General features: G+C 33.9%; 1 protein-coding gene across 1 annotated transcript in view; it reads right to left on the reverse strand.

Annotated features, from left to right (window-relative positions):
* LOC133329473 (uncharacterized) overlaps positions 1-14,753 on the reverse strand; it is a 135,325-nt gene that overhangs the window by 37,501 nt on the left and 83,071 nt on the right. The gene's annotated exons all lie outside the window — the stretch shown is intronic.

The following is a 14,753-nucleotide window of genomic DNA, read 5'->3' on the forward strand; positions in this document are numbered from 1 at the left end:
ACTTTGGGCTGATTGTAATTTCTTTGGATCTTCAGTTTGAATTGTTTGATTTCGGCATTAAAGCACAGCGTCAACAAAACTCATTTTCAGCCGCCAACTGAGCCGCTGCTTGTTTTCTTGTAGCCCACTTTGCGGGGCTGGTTGAATCTCTTTAACGTTTATGTCACTACTACGCCCTCAAAAACAGACATACAGTCAGAAAACGGAATAAACGCCCTTCGACAAACGACAACGAACCCTCTGGCCATTATGCAAAGAGAAAAAAGGAAAAAAAATAAAACGGTTGGTTATAGCTGACACTGATGTTGCCTATGACGCTGATGCTGCTGCTACTGATGATGATGAGTACACGAAATGAATGACTATCGCCAGGAGGTGGAAATGAAGTGTCGAGAAGAAGGAGGAAACTATGACGAAAATGTTGATTTTCTCTTCTTTTCCACCACCCCCCAAAACCCATCAAGTAAAACAGCAATTGTTGGACATAGCACTGTTTTCACTTTGCCAAATACAGGGTGACACACAAACACATTTCATAACAATGAGTTTGGTACATTTACCCGCCTGTTTCATTCTTTCATGATGGACTTCATTGTCCTTAATTTATTTTTGTGGTATTTTTTTAGTGTTTGCTTTCTAAAAAAAAACAACGCACACACACACTTGTAAACATCGAGCCATGCTGCTGCCGCCACCATTCATAGAAATAAGTCTTTCAGTTTTTGCATGTTTTTTTTTTTTGTTCTACTCAGGCTACAACCAACCATCCAGCCAACATAATTTTTGTTGTCCTTACTGTTCTGTACAAATCAGTTTTATATGGAACACAAAAGGGACATTGTGCTGAATTTGTAATTCACGTTACCGCCTTTATTACAGAGCCCGCAGTAGCAGCAGCCCAAGTTTTGCGAAAACACATTTTCAAAATGCTAAAGTTTTTTTTTCCTGCGCCGTGTTTAGATCTATTCTTTTTTGGGGGACAGGCATTACACGGCCCGACTGTCAAGAAGAACAAGAAAACAACAAAACTAGAAAACGAAAATCATCAGTGAAGAAAAACAAAATCAACAAAACTTCAACACAAGATGAAGATAATATGACATCGGGTGTTTTTTATTCACACTTTTATAGGTTCTGGTGATACCCACACCCAACTACTTTGCTGTATAGGGTGTTATTGTTGTGGAATGATTTAAAAAAGAAAATGGAAAATTTTAGTATGAAGGAAAGTATTGAATTGATTTTCGATTATTTTTGCTTTAGGGGGAGCTGATCCAAGTTGACTTAAGCTGGGATCGACTATTCAGAACGTAAACTTATTGCAGATTTTTGCTTGGACATGTGGTTGGTTTGTCGTCATGTTGTGATCAAAATTGATAAATTTGAGACTATTGTCGTTGAACTTAGTTCGAGACGATCCAGATTTTTTCCACAGGACAGAAAATAATGACGAATTATTATCAATCATCGCAATTAATGATTAAGAGTTTTGCGTTTTGAGTTTTATTATAGAGGCGTTGTGTATCTTGAGTTCCAATATAATGGTCAATACCACAATATTATTATAGATGCCACTGCAATCGCTCCCACAGAACTGAATCACAGTCTTTTTTGGGGAGAGGACATAAGAACAGAATTGGACAATTGCACAAAACTGGATTGACAATGGTGCCGTTTATGTATAAATTGGCACTTATATAGAAACAGCACCATTGTCAAGCCAGTTTTAAGAACTTGTCCAATTCTGTTTTTATGTCCTTATAGATAGATATTATTATTTGTAGATAGAATCTGATGACTAAATTAAATAGCATATATGGAGTGATTCCATATAATAAGGAAGAAATCTCAAAATCCCTTTGGAACTAATACAATAATTATGGGAATGTTCAAAATCCTATGAGAATTTAGGATTTCTGAGCTGGTGTCATTCAGATGTCCTCCCCACAATATGATATTGTTTTCTTAAGTTTTAACATGGATTAGAATTCGTTTCGTAGAGGGGATAAAAACCATAAACCCGCATATCCATAAACCCGAGTATTGTTTTAAATAGAAATCATAACTTTGGGGTAATAACATAAATTGCCTTACCAATTTTAGCTCATAGTTTTTCATTTAATTGAACATTTAAAATATGTCTTTATCTTTCAAAATTTCTACTATGATTTGTCTTCTTCTTCCTCCTCTTCTATCTTGATTCAATGATCTTTTAAGCATCACAACAAAGTTTACTTTAGTAACCACTACAATGCATTTGGAATAATTTTCAAGTATTGCTTCAGCATTCCATCAAACTCTTGCGATTTTTTCCGTATATTTTTTTCGAGTAAAGCTGTTCCACTTAGGCAAAGTAAAGTCAACAGCAGCAAAAGAAAAAATGTAAAAATATTCAACAACTTTTTCAAGTTTTTAGCTGAATTTTCGCTTTTAGTTTCCTTAGCATTTGAAGTATGCTTCAGCAGTTTGGTTGGAGGACTTTTTTGTTTTTCAGTTTTTTTCTTTCGCCTTGTTTTAGAAGTTTTTAATCAAGACAGCATAAAGAAGCACTTTTTTTCTTACAACAATCTTTGGGGCTGGCAGGTCTTCCAAAACGAAAAGGAGCAAAAATATAAGCAGATCTATTAGACATGTAACTACAGACCCCCCAAAGACGAATATAGAGCACAGGACGTGACAGTCATGTTTTATTGTCTAAAAACTCCTTGCCGGGTTTTACATCTTGGACTTTGGCTGGCTACTCGCGTTTTTTGGTCAACTTTGCTTACCAATTTGCATTCAACGCTTCTCATTGTTAGACTTTATTAGTGTTGATTTGATGTGGCAGCAATGGTTTCTTTCTTTCTCATTCTCGTTGCTGTTGTTGTTGTTTGTGTTTGAGTTTTCTTTGTCCTCTGCCATTCGTTAAGATAAAAACAAAAAACCCGAGGAAGAAGACAACTCATGATTTGTGATTATATATTCGCTTATTATTCACTTTGCATACGAATTGTTTTCTATGAAATGAAATAAAATAATCAAATAAAACAAAAAAGAAAATTCGAAAATACTCATGCAGGAGTGAAACAACAAAAAAGTTCAATAAAAAAAAACAAATAAATGCTAAACTTTGAAAAAAGAAAATATAAGAAAAAAAGTGGTGGGGGACACAAGTTTGCAGATGTAAGGTTGCCAGGATGCTAATATGATGCCCAGGCAATGTCATTGAAGCAGTTGTACTGAAAAATCATAATAATAATCACAATCACCAATCCAAAACATGTCCTTTCCCCCATTTTCTTTCCTATTCTTCATCAAGTCATCGCCATCAGTATTACAATTGCAATACAAAAAACAAAATGAAAATAATTGTGCCTCGTTGTTGTTCTTGTATTTTTATGAAAATTTAACATCTATGCGACAGGAATAATAAAATCGGCGAACACAGCACCATTGACGAGGGCAAGAACAACAAATCTTTATGATAACTTCATGTCAGTGAGTGTTTATGCCACACAAAAAGGAATTATTTACCATAACAACCAAGTCGTTCTATGGAAAAAAGTATGAATTGAAAAAAAAAAATTGTTATTGAAATCAAGTCAATTTATAAGTAGAAAATTAAAAAAAAAACAGTATATTGTAATGGCCAACAAATATCCGGGAGAAATAAGTTCTTATATTTACACTGGTACAAATAAAAATAAGAACATAGGGGCCACAAATTACAAATATAAAAAGAAAACAGTTAAAAGGCAATAGAAGCTGAAACCAAACAACTTTTGCCAGTACGTTTTGAAAACTGTAAGTGAACCTAGGGGAGGATACAGGGCTATCCAGCCATCCCGCCTTTAAACGGTGTGCAGTAAATACGTTGCAATGTCGAATTATTTAGTAAAAAGTATGTTCTAATGGTAAATTTTAGTTAAGAAATTTTTTATACTCCTGTTAGAAAAAAAAAACAGGCAGTGGAAATCTTTCAATTGATTTAAAAAAAGCGACAGTTTTAAGAAGGAGTCAAAAATTGGCTACAGGATTACAGTATCTCGGCCATTATATGCATTCTAAATGTGATCCTAGAAGGTTTGTTAAAAAGGAACCCAAACTTTGTATTTCTTTAGAAAAGTTAATTTACTTCTGAACATGCTACTTATATTTTCAAAGACATCAATATTTAAGTGTTCTAACTGACCGACCTCAACACTGTGGAAAAAAGTATTTCCTTCCTTCCATTTTTATTTTACTACAAATTATCTCTCCAGCTTGTTGTTTTCAAACAACTAAATTAATATGAGATTTTCTGTGGCTTGTGTAATTTTTTGGATGACATTTCCGTTACTAACTATGACTCATTTAAGATTCGATTTCATGGTGTGGTGACTTTAATTAAAGACTACGTGTTTGGCATTTGATAGGCCTCGAAAATTGACAAACGGCAGCGACTCACTCCTCCGGTAAAACAAAACTCCCCAGTTGTTGAGAAAATTTTGAAATTTAGGGTAGATGGTTGTTGTTGTTAACAATGTCATTAATTACAAGCCATTCGTTGTAATCATCATCAATAAACGTACAATTGCTTGTAGTAACAACAAATACAAAGCCCAAAACTTAAATTCTTATCACATTTCGGGCGAAAGAAAGTTTTTCTTTTCGGGGGTTTCGTTTTGTTTTTCGAAATACATTTGTCTTGATTTTAGAAATCCCAATTGAAATAATAAATGGTAAATGAACAACAACAACAGCAACGAGGTGTGGGATCATAAAATATATTTTGTGTAGAAAAAAACTGAATTGAACAACAACAAAACGGCCAAAAACATAAGTATTATTTTCAACACGACTGATTATGAAAAATGTGACATCAAAAGATTAATAACACAAACAAACAAATAAACATTCACACAATTGTTTTATAAATGGTATATTCACATACATACATATATACACAAATACACAAACAAAGAAATAAATAATGTAAACGAAGGCAGGCTAAGAGGCGGTAGAATCAACTTGAAAAAAAGACAAACGGCGGATTAAATGCTCGAAATGCCTCTACACAGCACAGAGTGAACGATGGCAGCAGCGGAAGTTACGTGACATGTTATTGTGTGTGAAAATCGAAGAGAGAGAGAGAGAGAGCGAGAGAAGCAATCAAAGGTGCTTTGTTTCCGGTTCAATGTGAAATTTTTAAATTTGTTGTAAAAGAAAACTGACAATTTTTCACAATATCCTGCTAAATGAACCGGTAGGAAGGAAATCAATTGTTTTTTCGAAAAAAAAAACGGAAATTGCAATGGAATAATTAGGGGTTTCTAAATTGATTAATTCCGTTTGTCGTATCTATGTGGGCATGTGGGCGATTAAAATTACTTTTATTTTAAATGTGCTATGAAAAAATAAAATTATCCAAAAATTGTCAAATTACCTAAGGACTTGAAATAGAAAATATTGATTTTCACATTTTTTACCATATAAAATGTTAGAAACAATACAGCTGTAAAATTTTTGGTCATCAAAATTTCGTTCGCGGTTAAACAATTTGGTTAGCAAGACATTTTCTATATTGATAATAGCAAGACATTTTCTATATTGAAAATATATTCTTCTTCATGTAATTTCTACGAGCAAGAGGTGTGCATTAAATTTTCTTTAGGGAAAAGTAGCCTTCAGAAAAGCTTTTTTTATACAACATATCTATTAGGAATTTTATGTAGAAAATATGCATATACATCAAACGGAAAATTTAATTTACATATTCTATAGAACTTCTGGCAATTTCCGAAAATGTTTCCTTATAAAATTATTTGGAAAAGCCTGAGGATTTTTCCTTCTGACAACATTGTTTCACAACAACTCTTCTATTTTTTTTCAGAAACGTTTCCATGGGTAAGGTATAAAGGATTTGTTCTTAAAGAAATTTTCTATGTCTTTCTATAACTTTTTTTCTTTGGGAAAACCTATTTCAACCTATCCTCGTATCTATATGACATTCCCCCTTTCTAAATTAGAGAAACAAAACAATAAATAAAAACTGTAAAAATAAATACAACGAAAAACTAAACACAATGATAAGCCATCCCACCGCCAATGACAATTTTATAACCGTCGAACATAAAAACAGGAGAGGCTAACACACGCCAATGAATGCGAAACAAATGGTAATGGCGCAAAGAAAGAATAAATTGTTAAATATCTATGAAAATGTAATGCAAATAGAAGAGGGCATGAGCGAATGAATGAATGACTGGCTGACTGAAAGACAGAGTAACAACATGCTGAATGTGTTGTTAGTGGAAATGGTACGACGAGGATGGAACACATACAAATTCGTTAGACAAACAAACGAAGGAAAGCAAAATCAAAAATTCGAAACGTGAATATATGAAAAATAATTCAAGCCACGCGGCTCCCCATTGGGGGAGGGATTCAAGTGGAGACGAATAGTTCACCAAGATTTATACCCATACCAAATGTCAAAACGTTCTAGCAAAGGACATGCAAGGTGACATCTAACCAGACCAAAATGACAGTCAGGCAATCAGCCATTCCGTCAGACAGGCAGTCAGTGAGGTTGTATGTGGATCAGACATCCTTTTACGGTTTGTTGTAGTAGTTATATTGCTGTATCAGTCTGTTTGTCTGAGTTTGCCGAATAGTAGCAGAGGGCGTCACTAACAAACACACACACAACACAGCTTACCACAATGGGATTGTCTCAAGTAATAACAACAACAAACAGTCAGGCAAACAATAAGGGCTGGCACAAAATATCAGAGCTAAGTAATAAATCTGTTTAATTTATCAACGTTTCATTGTATTTTTATATTTAAGTTATCCTCCGGCATAATGTCGGTGTTATTATTCCCATAGACGACACTATTGCGATATGCTTCACACAAACACAAATTCATACCACACATACATACAAATTGCATAGATTTATGTGAGTTTTTTTTTCTTGGAAAAAGAACGAGGATGGTTTACTAAAGGAAAATGGGCAAAATGAGTAGAAATCACAGTGATTTATTAAAGGAAACGCAGTTTGATGCCGAAGTATCAGTAATGTCGAAGATTCTTTGATTTTAGTTTTTCATTTCGTTTAAGTGTATCGATGCTTAACGAGTATATTAAAAATGCCTCAAATCAATTAGATACAAATAATATCGATTTGCCATCTCTAGTATGTTAGTAGGAATTTGTAAAACTACTATTGGTTCTAAAAATGAAGTGCATATTTGTAACATATCTTACAATCGAATATTTTTAGCCCTTTTTGCCAAATAAAATTTCAACTATGTAATTACCAAAATGGCCATACCAACCTCAATCAAAAAAAAAAAAAAAAAAAAAAATCCAACATAGCAGTACAATTTGTCTTGGTACAATGCTTTTAGACATGGTCGTAGACACTGTTGTAGTTTCACTCTAGACATTTATTTAGTGTTAACTGTGAATGAAATGAAAGCTGAACAAAAAGAACACATATTTGACAATTCTGTTCTGGCAGACACAACAACAAATCCAGCAACAAGAAAAACAGAATAATACTAAACATAAAATTCCATGAGGCTTAAATACGAAACACAATAATATTAAAGCCTGATTTTTTTTTTTTTGTCTACGGTTACTGGACTGGAATGTTGGATATAGTAATTTTCCCTACATAGAGAGATCGGCTATCTGTTGCCATTATTTCTAATCTTTTGAATGTCCATTGTAGTGTAGTTTTTATGAGTCTCCTTTTTTATATTCGACGTTTGAGAGAGAGAGAGAGACTATAAAACACATGATTTTATTGCTATTAGATGGAAATCCCCAAAAGAATGCAATGTCTCTGATGTAATGTAATGGGCATTTGTAAAAAGTAACGATTTTTTGTTTAATTTTTAATCATTTTATCAGTCGATTATAAAGTTAAGCTTTTTTAATGGGAGTAATAAAAAGTGTTTATGAAACAAAGAGGGGGGCAGGAAAACTCCGTTTTGATAGATGGCATAAGGAATGTATAATATTAAAAGTGCCCTATCGCATTGATAAACATTCAATGGCCGAGTAACATGAGCTCATAGACCACGTGAATGGCATGCATACATTCTCCTTTCTGCCAATCTGAAGTACAAACCTATACTTTTTTTGTTCGATTCGTTGGCGACTTTTAGAAACCTGGAATGTCCTTCCTCTGTCAATATGTAAATATATTCTCAAGACGAAGGGAGCCATGTCATACTTTTACATTAAGACTCTATGAGATGTTTCAATATTAATTTGTAAACATGACCGGTCCCAAAGTGTATTTGGAATAAATAAAAAAGAAATAAATAAAAAAGAGTTACAGAGCGTTGCAGAGTTACCCAACAACTTCAGAACGACTTCAGACTTCAACAACTTCAGAACTAATTATCTAACCTGATTAATAGTTGTAGATCTATTAATTCTTTTAATAAATTGATCTTTCTGAAGACCGTTTGTATTCTTCATAATCCCAGAAACTAGTGACTTCAAATGCATAACATAATTTGTTATTTACTTGTTTTTGCTATTTCTCTCCCTAGTGTCATGACACACATATTTTACCAACTTCTTATCTAAACCCAACAATGTCACATTCTTTAGTTAACCAAACTTGTGTTCTACTAACAAACAAAAAAAAATACAACAACATCCACACATTCGGCCTAAACTTTACAATACAGTTTAACATTGTTATGTTTTATTGCCAAAGTTTGTAACACCATGCACCCCACAAACTACTGCTGGGCCTGTGTAATGCCACACAATCTCAGTGACGTATGAGTGTTATTATTTAATTAAATAGCACTCATACGCTCCCTGCTTAAAACCACATTGGAGTTCAGCCATAAATAAATGGGGACCTATAGCACCAGCAAACTTTTTTTACCTCAACAACAACAACAACTCCAGCCAACAAAAGATCCCACAAAAATACCGAATAATAAATCCTCTGTAGCCAGGGTATGGCGAGGCAATGCAAAAAATGTTGACAATTACAAACAATGGTCAGAAAACAAAGTTGTTTTAAAACTCAGAACCAAACAACCAACAATGTCTCTCTCTCTTGGTACAAAACATTTTATTTAAATCAACAACTAAAAAACACCGACAATAAAGACCCAAAAGTTCTCTTGTTGCCAAAAAAAAGAAAAAAAATTAAACGCAGCTCTTCAGCTCAGACATGGGGATTTAAAATGACGAAAAGAATGGCCATTGTCGCTTTAATAACACCAGAGATCTGTACTTAATGGTAACCACTTCATTCGTATACGGCCAAACCGACTTCGATTCGTCCAATGATGATGAAACGTTGGCCCAAACAAAAAAGGAAGAACACAACAACAACAAAGTTACTGTTTTGCATCTCCGCTCATTGCCATACAGAAGGACACACCGTTTATTAAGCCGCATTACAGGGATCTCTCTTGCCAATCCCACACCCGCATTTCAATGGCCAACTGGGTATAGCTGGGGTGTTATATGTCCGTGTCTGTGCGGTGCAGTGCGGTGTGTGGGACTGAATGTCACTGATGCTGGCTGGCTGGCTCGTTGGCTGACCAAAACTCCCCAAACGGCCAAGTGACAAAAAGGATTCAAGTGGAATAGCATCACTGACCGTTGGTGTAGTCGTAGCAGTGGCGGTTTGATGTCATTTCATTGTCGTTTGGTGATATTGAGCGAAACAAAACAAAATCCCCGGTCACTCACTGTTGAGCTGAGCTGCGTTTGGTTCAAAGTCAAATTGTAAAAGTGTGGCTGTACGTGTGTTCGTTTTTGTGTGAGTGTGTGTGTTATTTGATGTGGAGGGATATAGAAAGACTTTGGAGAGGATATTTTTCTCATACCCCTCTCCATATATATGTGTGTGGGTTTGTGAGTACGTTGTGTGCATTGCGACTACCTATAGCAAAAAAGATAAAAACATCCAATAGGGTATCAGGTCTGTGATGGGGGTTAATATAAAGGCGCAGATAAACATACCTATAACTAATATAACAACAACGTAGCCGAAAAAAAAGAGCTCTACAAAAAACGACAATGCAATTAACTAACACGTTCTAAATTTTGAGAGACAATGCTTTCCATTAAACTGCTAGTTTAAGCTCTTTAGGTATTTCAGATAACCAAGCTGATCCCTGTTATATTACGGTTTTGTAACACATTCGAAACTTCACCAACAATACCCATCGCAATCGGTGTAGCTCCCCTTCGTATATGGCTAAGAGACGCAAGCTTAGATTTGTGACATTCGGGTATTATTGTGGCTTTTACAAAAACGGACTAAGAGAGATTTTTATTTCATTGTGCTTTTTCTATGAAATTTAACAAAAGTTTACTATAAAATTCCTAAGAGTTTTTGCACAGCCATTAAACGATTTTATAGTTTTATATCCATTGGCAGGGCAGAGTGTAAAAGAGTTAAGTTTCGTTCATTGGCTTATGTGGGTATTAGACTGAATGGCCAGCAGTAGTTGTAGTATTCCCTAAGCTAAATAATTCCTTTGTTCGTTTGTTGTCGTTTCTAGTTTTTCTCTTTTTTGTTTTTGTGTGAAAACCTCAGCGAAAATAAATTTAAATGACCCCTTGTGGTGTGACATTGAGTGGAGTTTTTGATGAAAATGGTAGTGATTTAAAACCAGCCAGAAACGAAGTGTTGAAATCGTTTGGATCGATTAAATTTCGTTTCTATTAAATATTAAAACCAGTTTTTTTATAGGAAATCGAAGAGAGAATTCAGTATGTCTTATAGGTATTATATAGCAGATATTTTGTTCTATATAAAAAATATCTATAGATATAAAATATGCCATATATATTTTTAGATAGGCCTCCTACAGGTCTTATATAGATCGAATATCGCTAGTTTTTCTATAGGGATTTGCCGAAATAAGAGATAATTTGTCACATCTGAAGCTTTAAGTGTTTGACATTTGAGATGCTTAAACCAAAACAATACCAAAAATTTAACGAATGTGTCTTAAAATCGAAAATTTATTTTGTATACCACAATAAAACCTCTATATATGGAGAAGCCCATCTCTGGGTTAAACTTCATATAAAAAATATTTTAACATCCGATATTTTTAAATTATATTGGATTGTGAATGAAAAAAAACAGGACTTAATAATTTTTTTATATTTCCAATTTATAATAAAACATTAAGGATTTCATAAAAATATGTATGAACCTCAAACGAAAATTTAATATTTTCTTCTTTATCATATGACACTTGATTTCTGTGTTCATTCGCACTTTTCCCATATTTAAATATTTTCACAAATAAATCCCATAATACATGTCTCACACAAATCAAACACAAAAAAAGTCCAATCAAGATGGACACCACAACATACTTCTTCAACGCTCAGCACCAAAACATTGTACCCGAATTTGATTTAGATCTATTCATTGTGTCAATCATGCTGTCAAATTATATCCCCCTTTAAAGACAATGACAAAAAAGGGACCAAGGACATGTCTGCGAAAAAGCAACGCCATTTAATCTATTCTTGACTTGGTGGATGACTGTCTGGATAGCTGACACTTTGTAAAGGCAAAAAGTCCCTACCGCACTACCCACACACACACTCACCCACTTATACTCCATGCCGATTGACTTTATCCCATCCGGAAAAAGTTATGGTTACATTCAACCATTGATTCCTTTATTGGACTTCGTTTTTGGGTTGACACGATGGCTGAATTGCACACAGATTAAAGTCTGTATGACAGCAGTCTGGTGGTGTGGCATTTGATAGGAAGTAAAACACAGCAAAAACAACTTCAATATAATTGCTTTCAATTCTTGGCCTCCTCCCACCTACCATCTATCTCTCAATCTCCTACTACTACTTACACACAAAGCAATGTGTCTGTCCTTCATATTATCGAAAGTCATTTCCTTGTTGTCATTACATTTTAGCCAAGACTATTTATCATTTTGTCATACATAGTACTTCAATTCCTGCTTTGTTGTTGCTGTCGTCGTTGCTGTTCTGGTTGTTGTTGTTTTTCTATAGAAGCACTCAAAAACACATAACATATTGTATATTTATTGATGTTATAGACATCATGTCTGACATCAAGTACGAATGAAGTATGGAGGATAAATGATGGACGTATTAAAAAATAAATCGAAAAGAAAAACACAATGTTTTTCAATATCATAAAACATTTTTTGCCTCAATCACAATCTCTTACCACTCACTCACCCACCCATCCACCAACCAGCCAACCACCATCTACTTCAGTGCCTATTCTTAGTCGGTGCTATAAATGTAACACTGTAAAAAGCAAACACAAACACACACACTCACTCATCACTTGGGTTTCTTTCATATATGTGAGTGGGTGTGTGTGTGGGTTTCTATGAATGAAAAATATACTAAACACACATTGACAACATGTCAACATGTTTGTCTAAGCAATATTTAACATTTCCGGTATAGACCAGGCATCGAACCATCGATTCATTCATCTTCTATGCCATCACCCCTACTACTTGTTTCAATTTTTTTTTTGTCTCAACTTGAAATGTTAATCCTTTTCTCAATGTCGTCCCTTTAGCTTTGGCCAACACAGCTTTAGTAGAGAAGAGTAACGCTCAAGGCAAAATACAAACAAAATGTACACTCAGAAAAAGTAAGGAATCTTCGGGCCTTTATTAAAATATAATCATCAGAATAATTTATAGAAAAACTTTTCAAAGTAATGAACTTATGATAATTTTTTTTGTCAAAAACGCCCAGGACACGAGGAAAACTTTTATATAAAAAATTCTATTTCCTATAAAATAATTTTTTTGAAACTTAGGTAAATAGTTTTTCTACTAATAAAGTGAGGAACTCAATTATTAAAAAATCTCTTCTATATTAACTCGACCTTTTAAAAAGCATTCTATATAAAAATCCTGAAGTAATTTATTTTTTCTATATGAAGTAAATTCTAAAGGATCAGAGAAATGAAAACTTCAAAGGTATACACCTGATTCACTTATGTCCTGATGATTACAAACAATTTCACGCCAATTTTACCACTCATGAAATTCAGATTATTTACTGAGAACTTCTATATATACACTGATTTTGACAACATTGATGAACATTTGACAAAATTGATGAACATTTTCCTCGAGTGTATCGTTGTGTTAGAATTTGATAAAGGATGACAGGATGTGTGACATGGCTCGCTAGCGTCAACATGAAACAACTGATGGCGGATGTTAATAGAGATTCATGAAAAGCGATTATGAAAATTTTTCTTCTGACTGGCAAACAAAAACAAAATATTACCGACTAAAGGATATCCTTTACAAACTCATGGCCATACACAGGCATACAAAAAAAGAAAAAACGGTAGAAAAACTGAAAAAAAATGAAAATAGGTATAATGTAAAACACACACATTCTTCATCATTCTCATGCTTCATATTCTGTCTATAGTTCTTTTCATATTCAAAATTTTGAAATCAACTTTCCAATATGCAGTGTGATAAGTATTAGTGCGTTTCTGTGTTTAAATGTGTATGTACGTGTATAGAGCTTCACTGAAGAGGTGTTTATTGTATGACAAAGAATTGTTTGCCTGCTTCCATGCTAAAGTGTTTGTCAATGTGATTTGTATGCATAAATATTTAATAGGTCCATATAAATTTATCAATTTAGAACCAAACGTGCAAATGAAGTCTTTCTCCTCATCGTCATCGTCTTCTACCAAAGCATCATCATCAGTCTGTCTGCCTGCTACTTTGCCAACCTTCCTTCCTTCGTGTACCTTTCGAGTGTCATAATTTATAGAAAAGTTAAAATATAAAGGACCCGATTGGTTGTGGTGGTGGTGTTGGTGTTGGTGGAATGAGTGTGGCTGAGGTTTAACTTTATTAAAGGCTTAATAAAGTCAAATCTAATAAAAATGTTTATTAAAATCCTTAAAAGGTCCTTTGTCAACAGAACCCTTGGTCTTTGTGTGAGTTACATCTCATCTCAGACTCAGCCACAGTCGAAGTTATTTAAATTTCAACACAACAGGATATTAATTTTCCCCCATGCTTCGTGTTTGTGTTGTCGTTGTGTCTGTGTGTGTGTGTGTGCGAGTGTTATTGCAGCCTATGTTGATGCTATGACTACTTTTCTTCTCTGACATCGTATTTATATTTTTTTGTTATTGTTGTTGAGATGTTTTCTTTTGCTGACTTTTGCCACAGCGGGTGTTGTTCGATGCTGTTCTCTAAATTAGAATTTTGTTAATTAAATTTCATTGTTTGTTCAGTTTTTGTGATTCTTTTGATAGCTTTGTTCGTCTATTTGCGACAATGTCATTGAACTACAATACAATGTTGGTGTTGTTGTTGTTGCTCTTGTTAGATATTGTATTGTTTCGGTGTGAAGTCAATGGTAACAATGCTCTTTTTTTAAGTTGTAATAATTAAATAAAGCTTTGAGGTGACATCTAATGATCAAAACTTGTCAAAGTTAATGGCAAGGACATTTGGGGAAAAGTAAACGAGAAACATTGATGTCAATAATCTACCTAAATGTGAAAGGTGAAGTTGTTGTTTTCATGAAAACATTGGTCCTGGTTTTTATGGAAACATTAATATTGGTAGCTCATGAAGTAATCAGTTAATAATATTGAAATAAATTGGTATTCTAATAATGTACTTTGACCGGCTTGATTCGTTTTTCATTATTTGATTCTTTAAGTAGATTATAGTTTCGAATCCAAATATCATACTGGAAATGTATTTCAAATTTCCAATATT

Source organism: Musca vetustissima, unplaced genomic scaffold, assembly GCF_032173495.1.
Source record: "Musca vetustissima isolate MV318-11 ecotype Yass unplaced genomic scaffold, APGP_CSIRO_Mvet_v1 utg6568, whole genome shotgun sequence".
NCBI lineage: Eukaryota > Metazoa > Arthropoda > Insecta > Diptera > Muscidae > Musca > Musca vetustissima.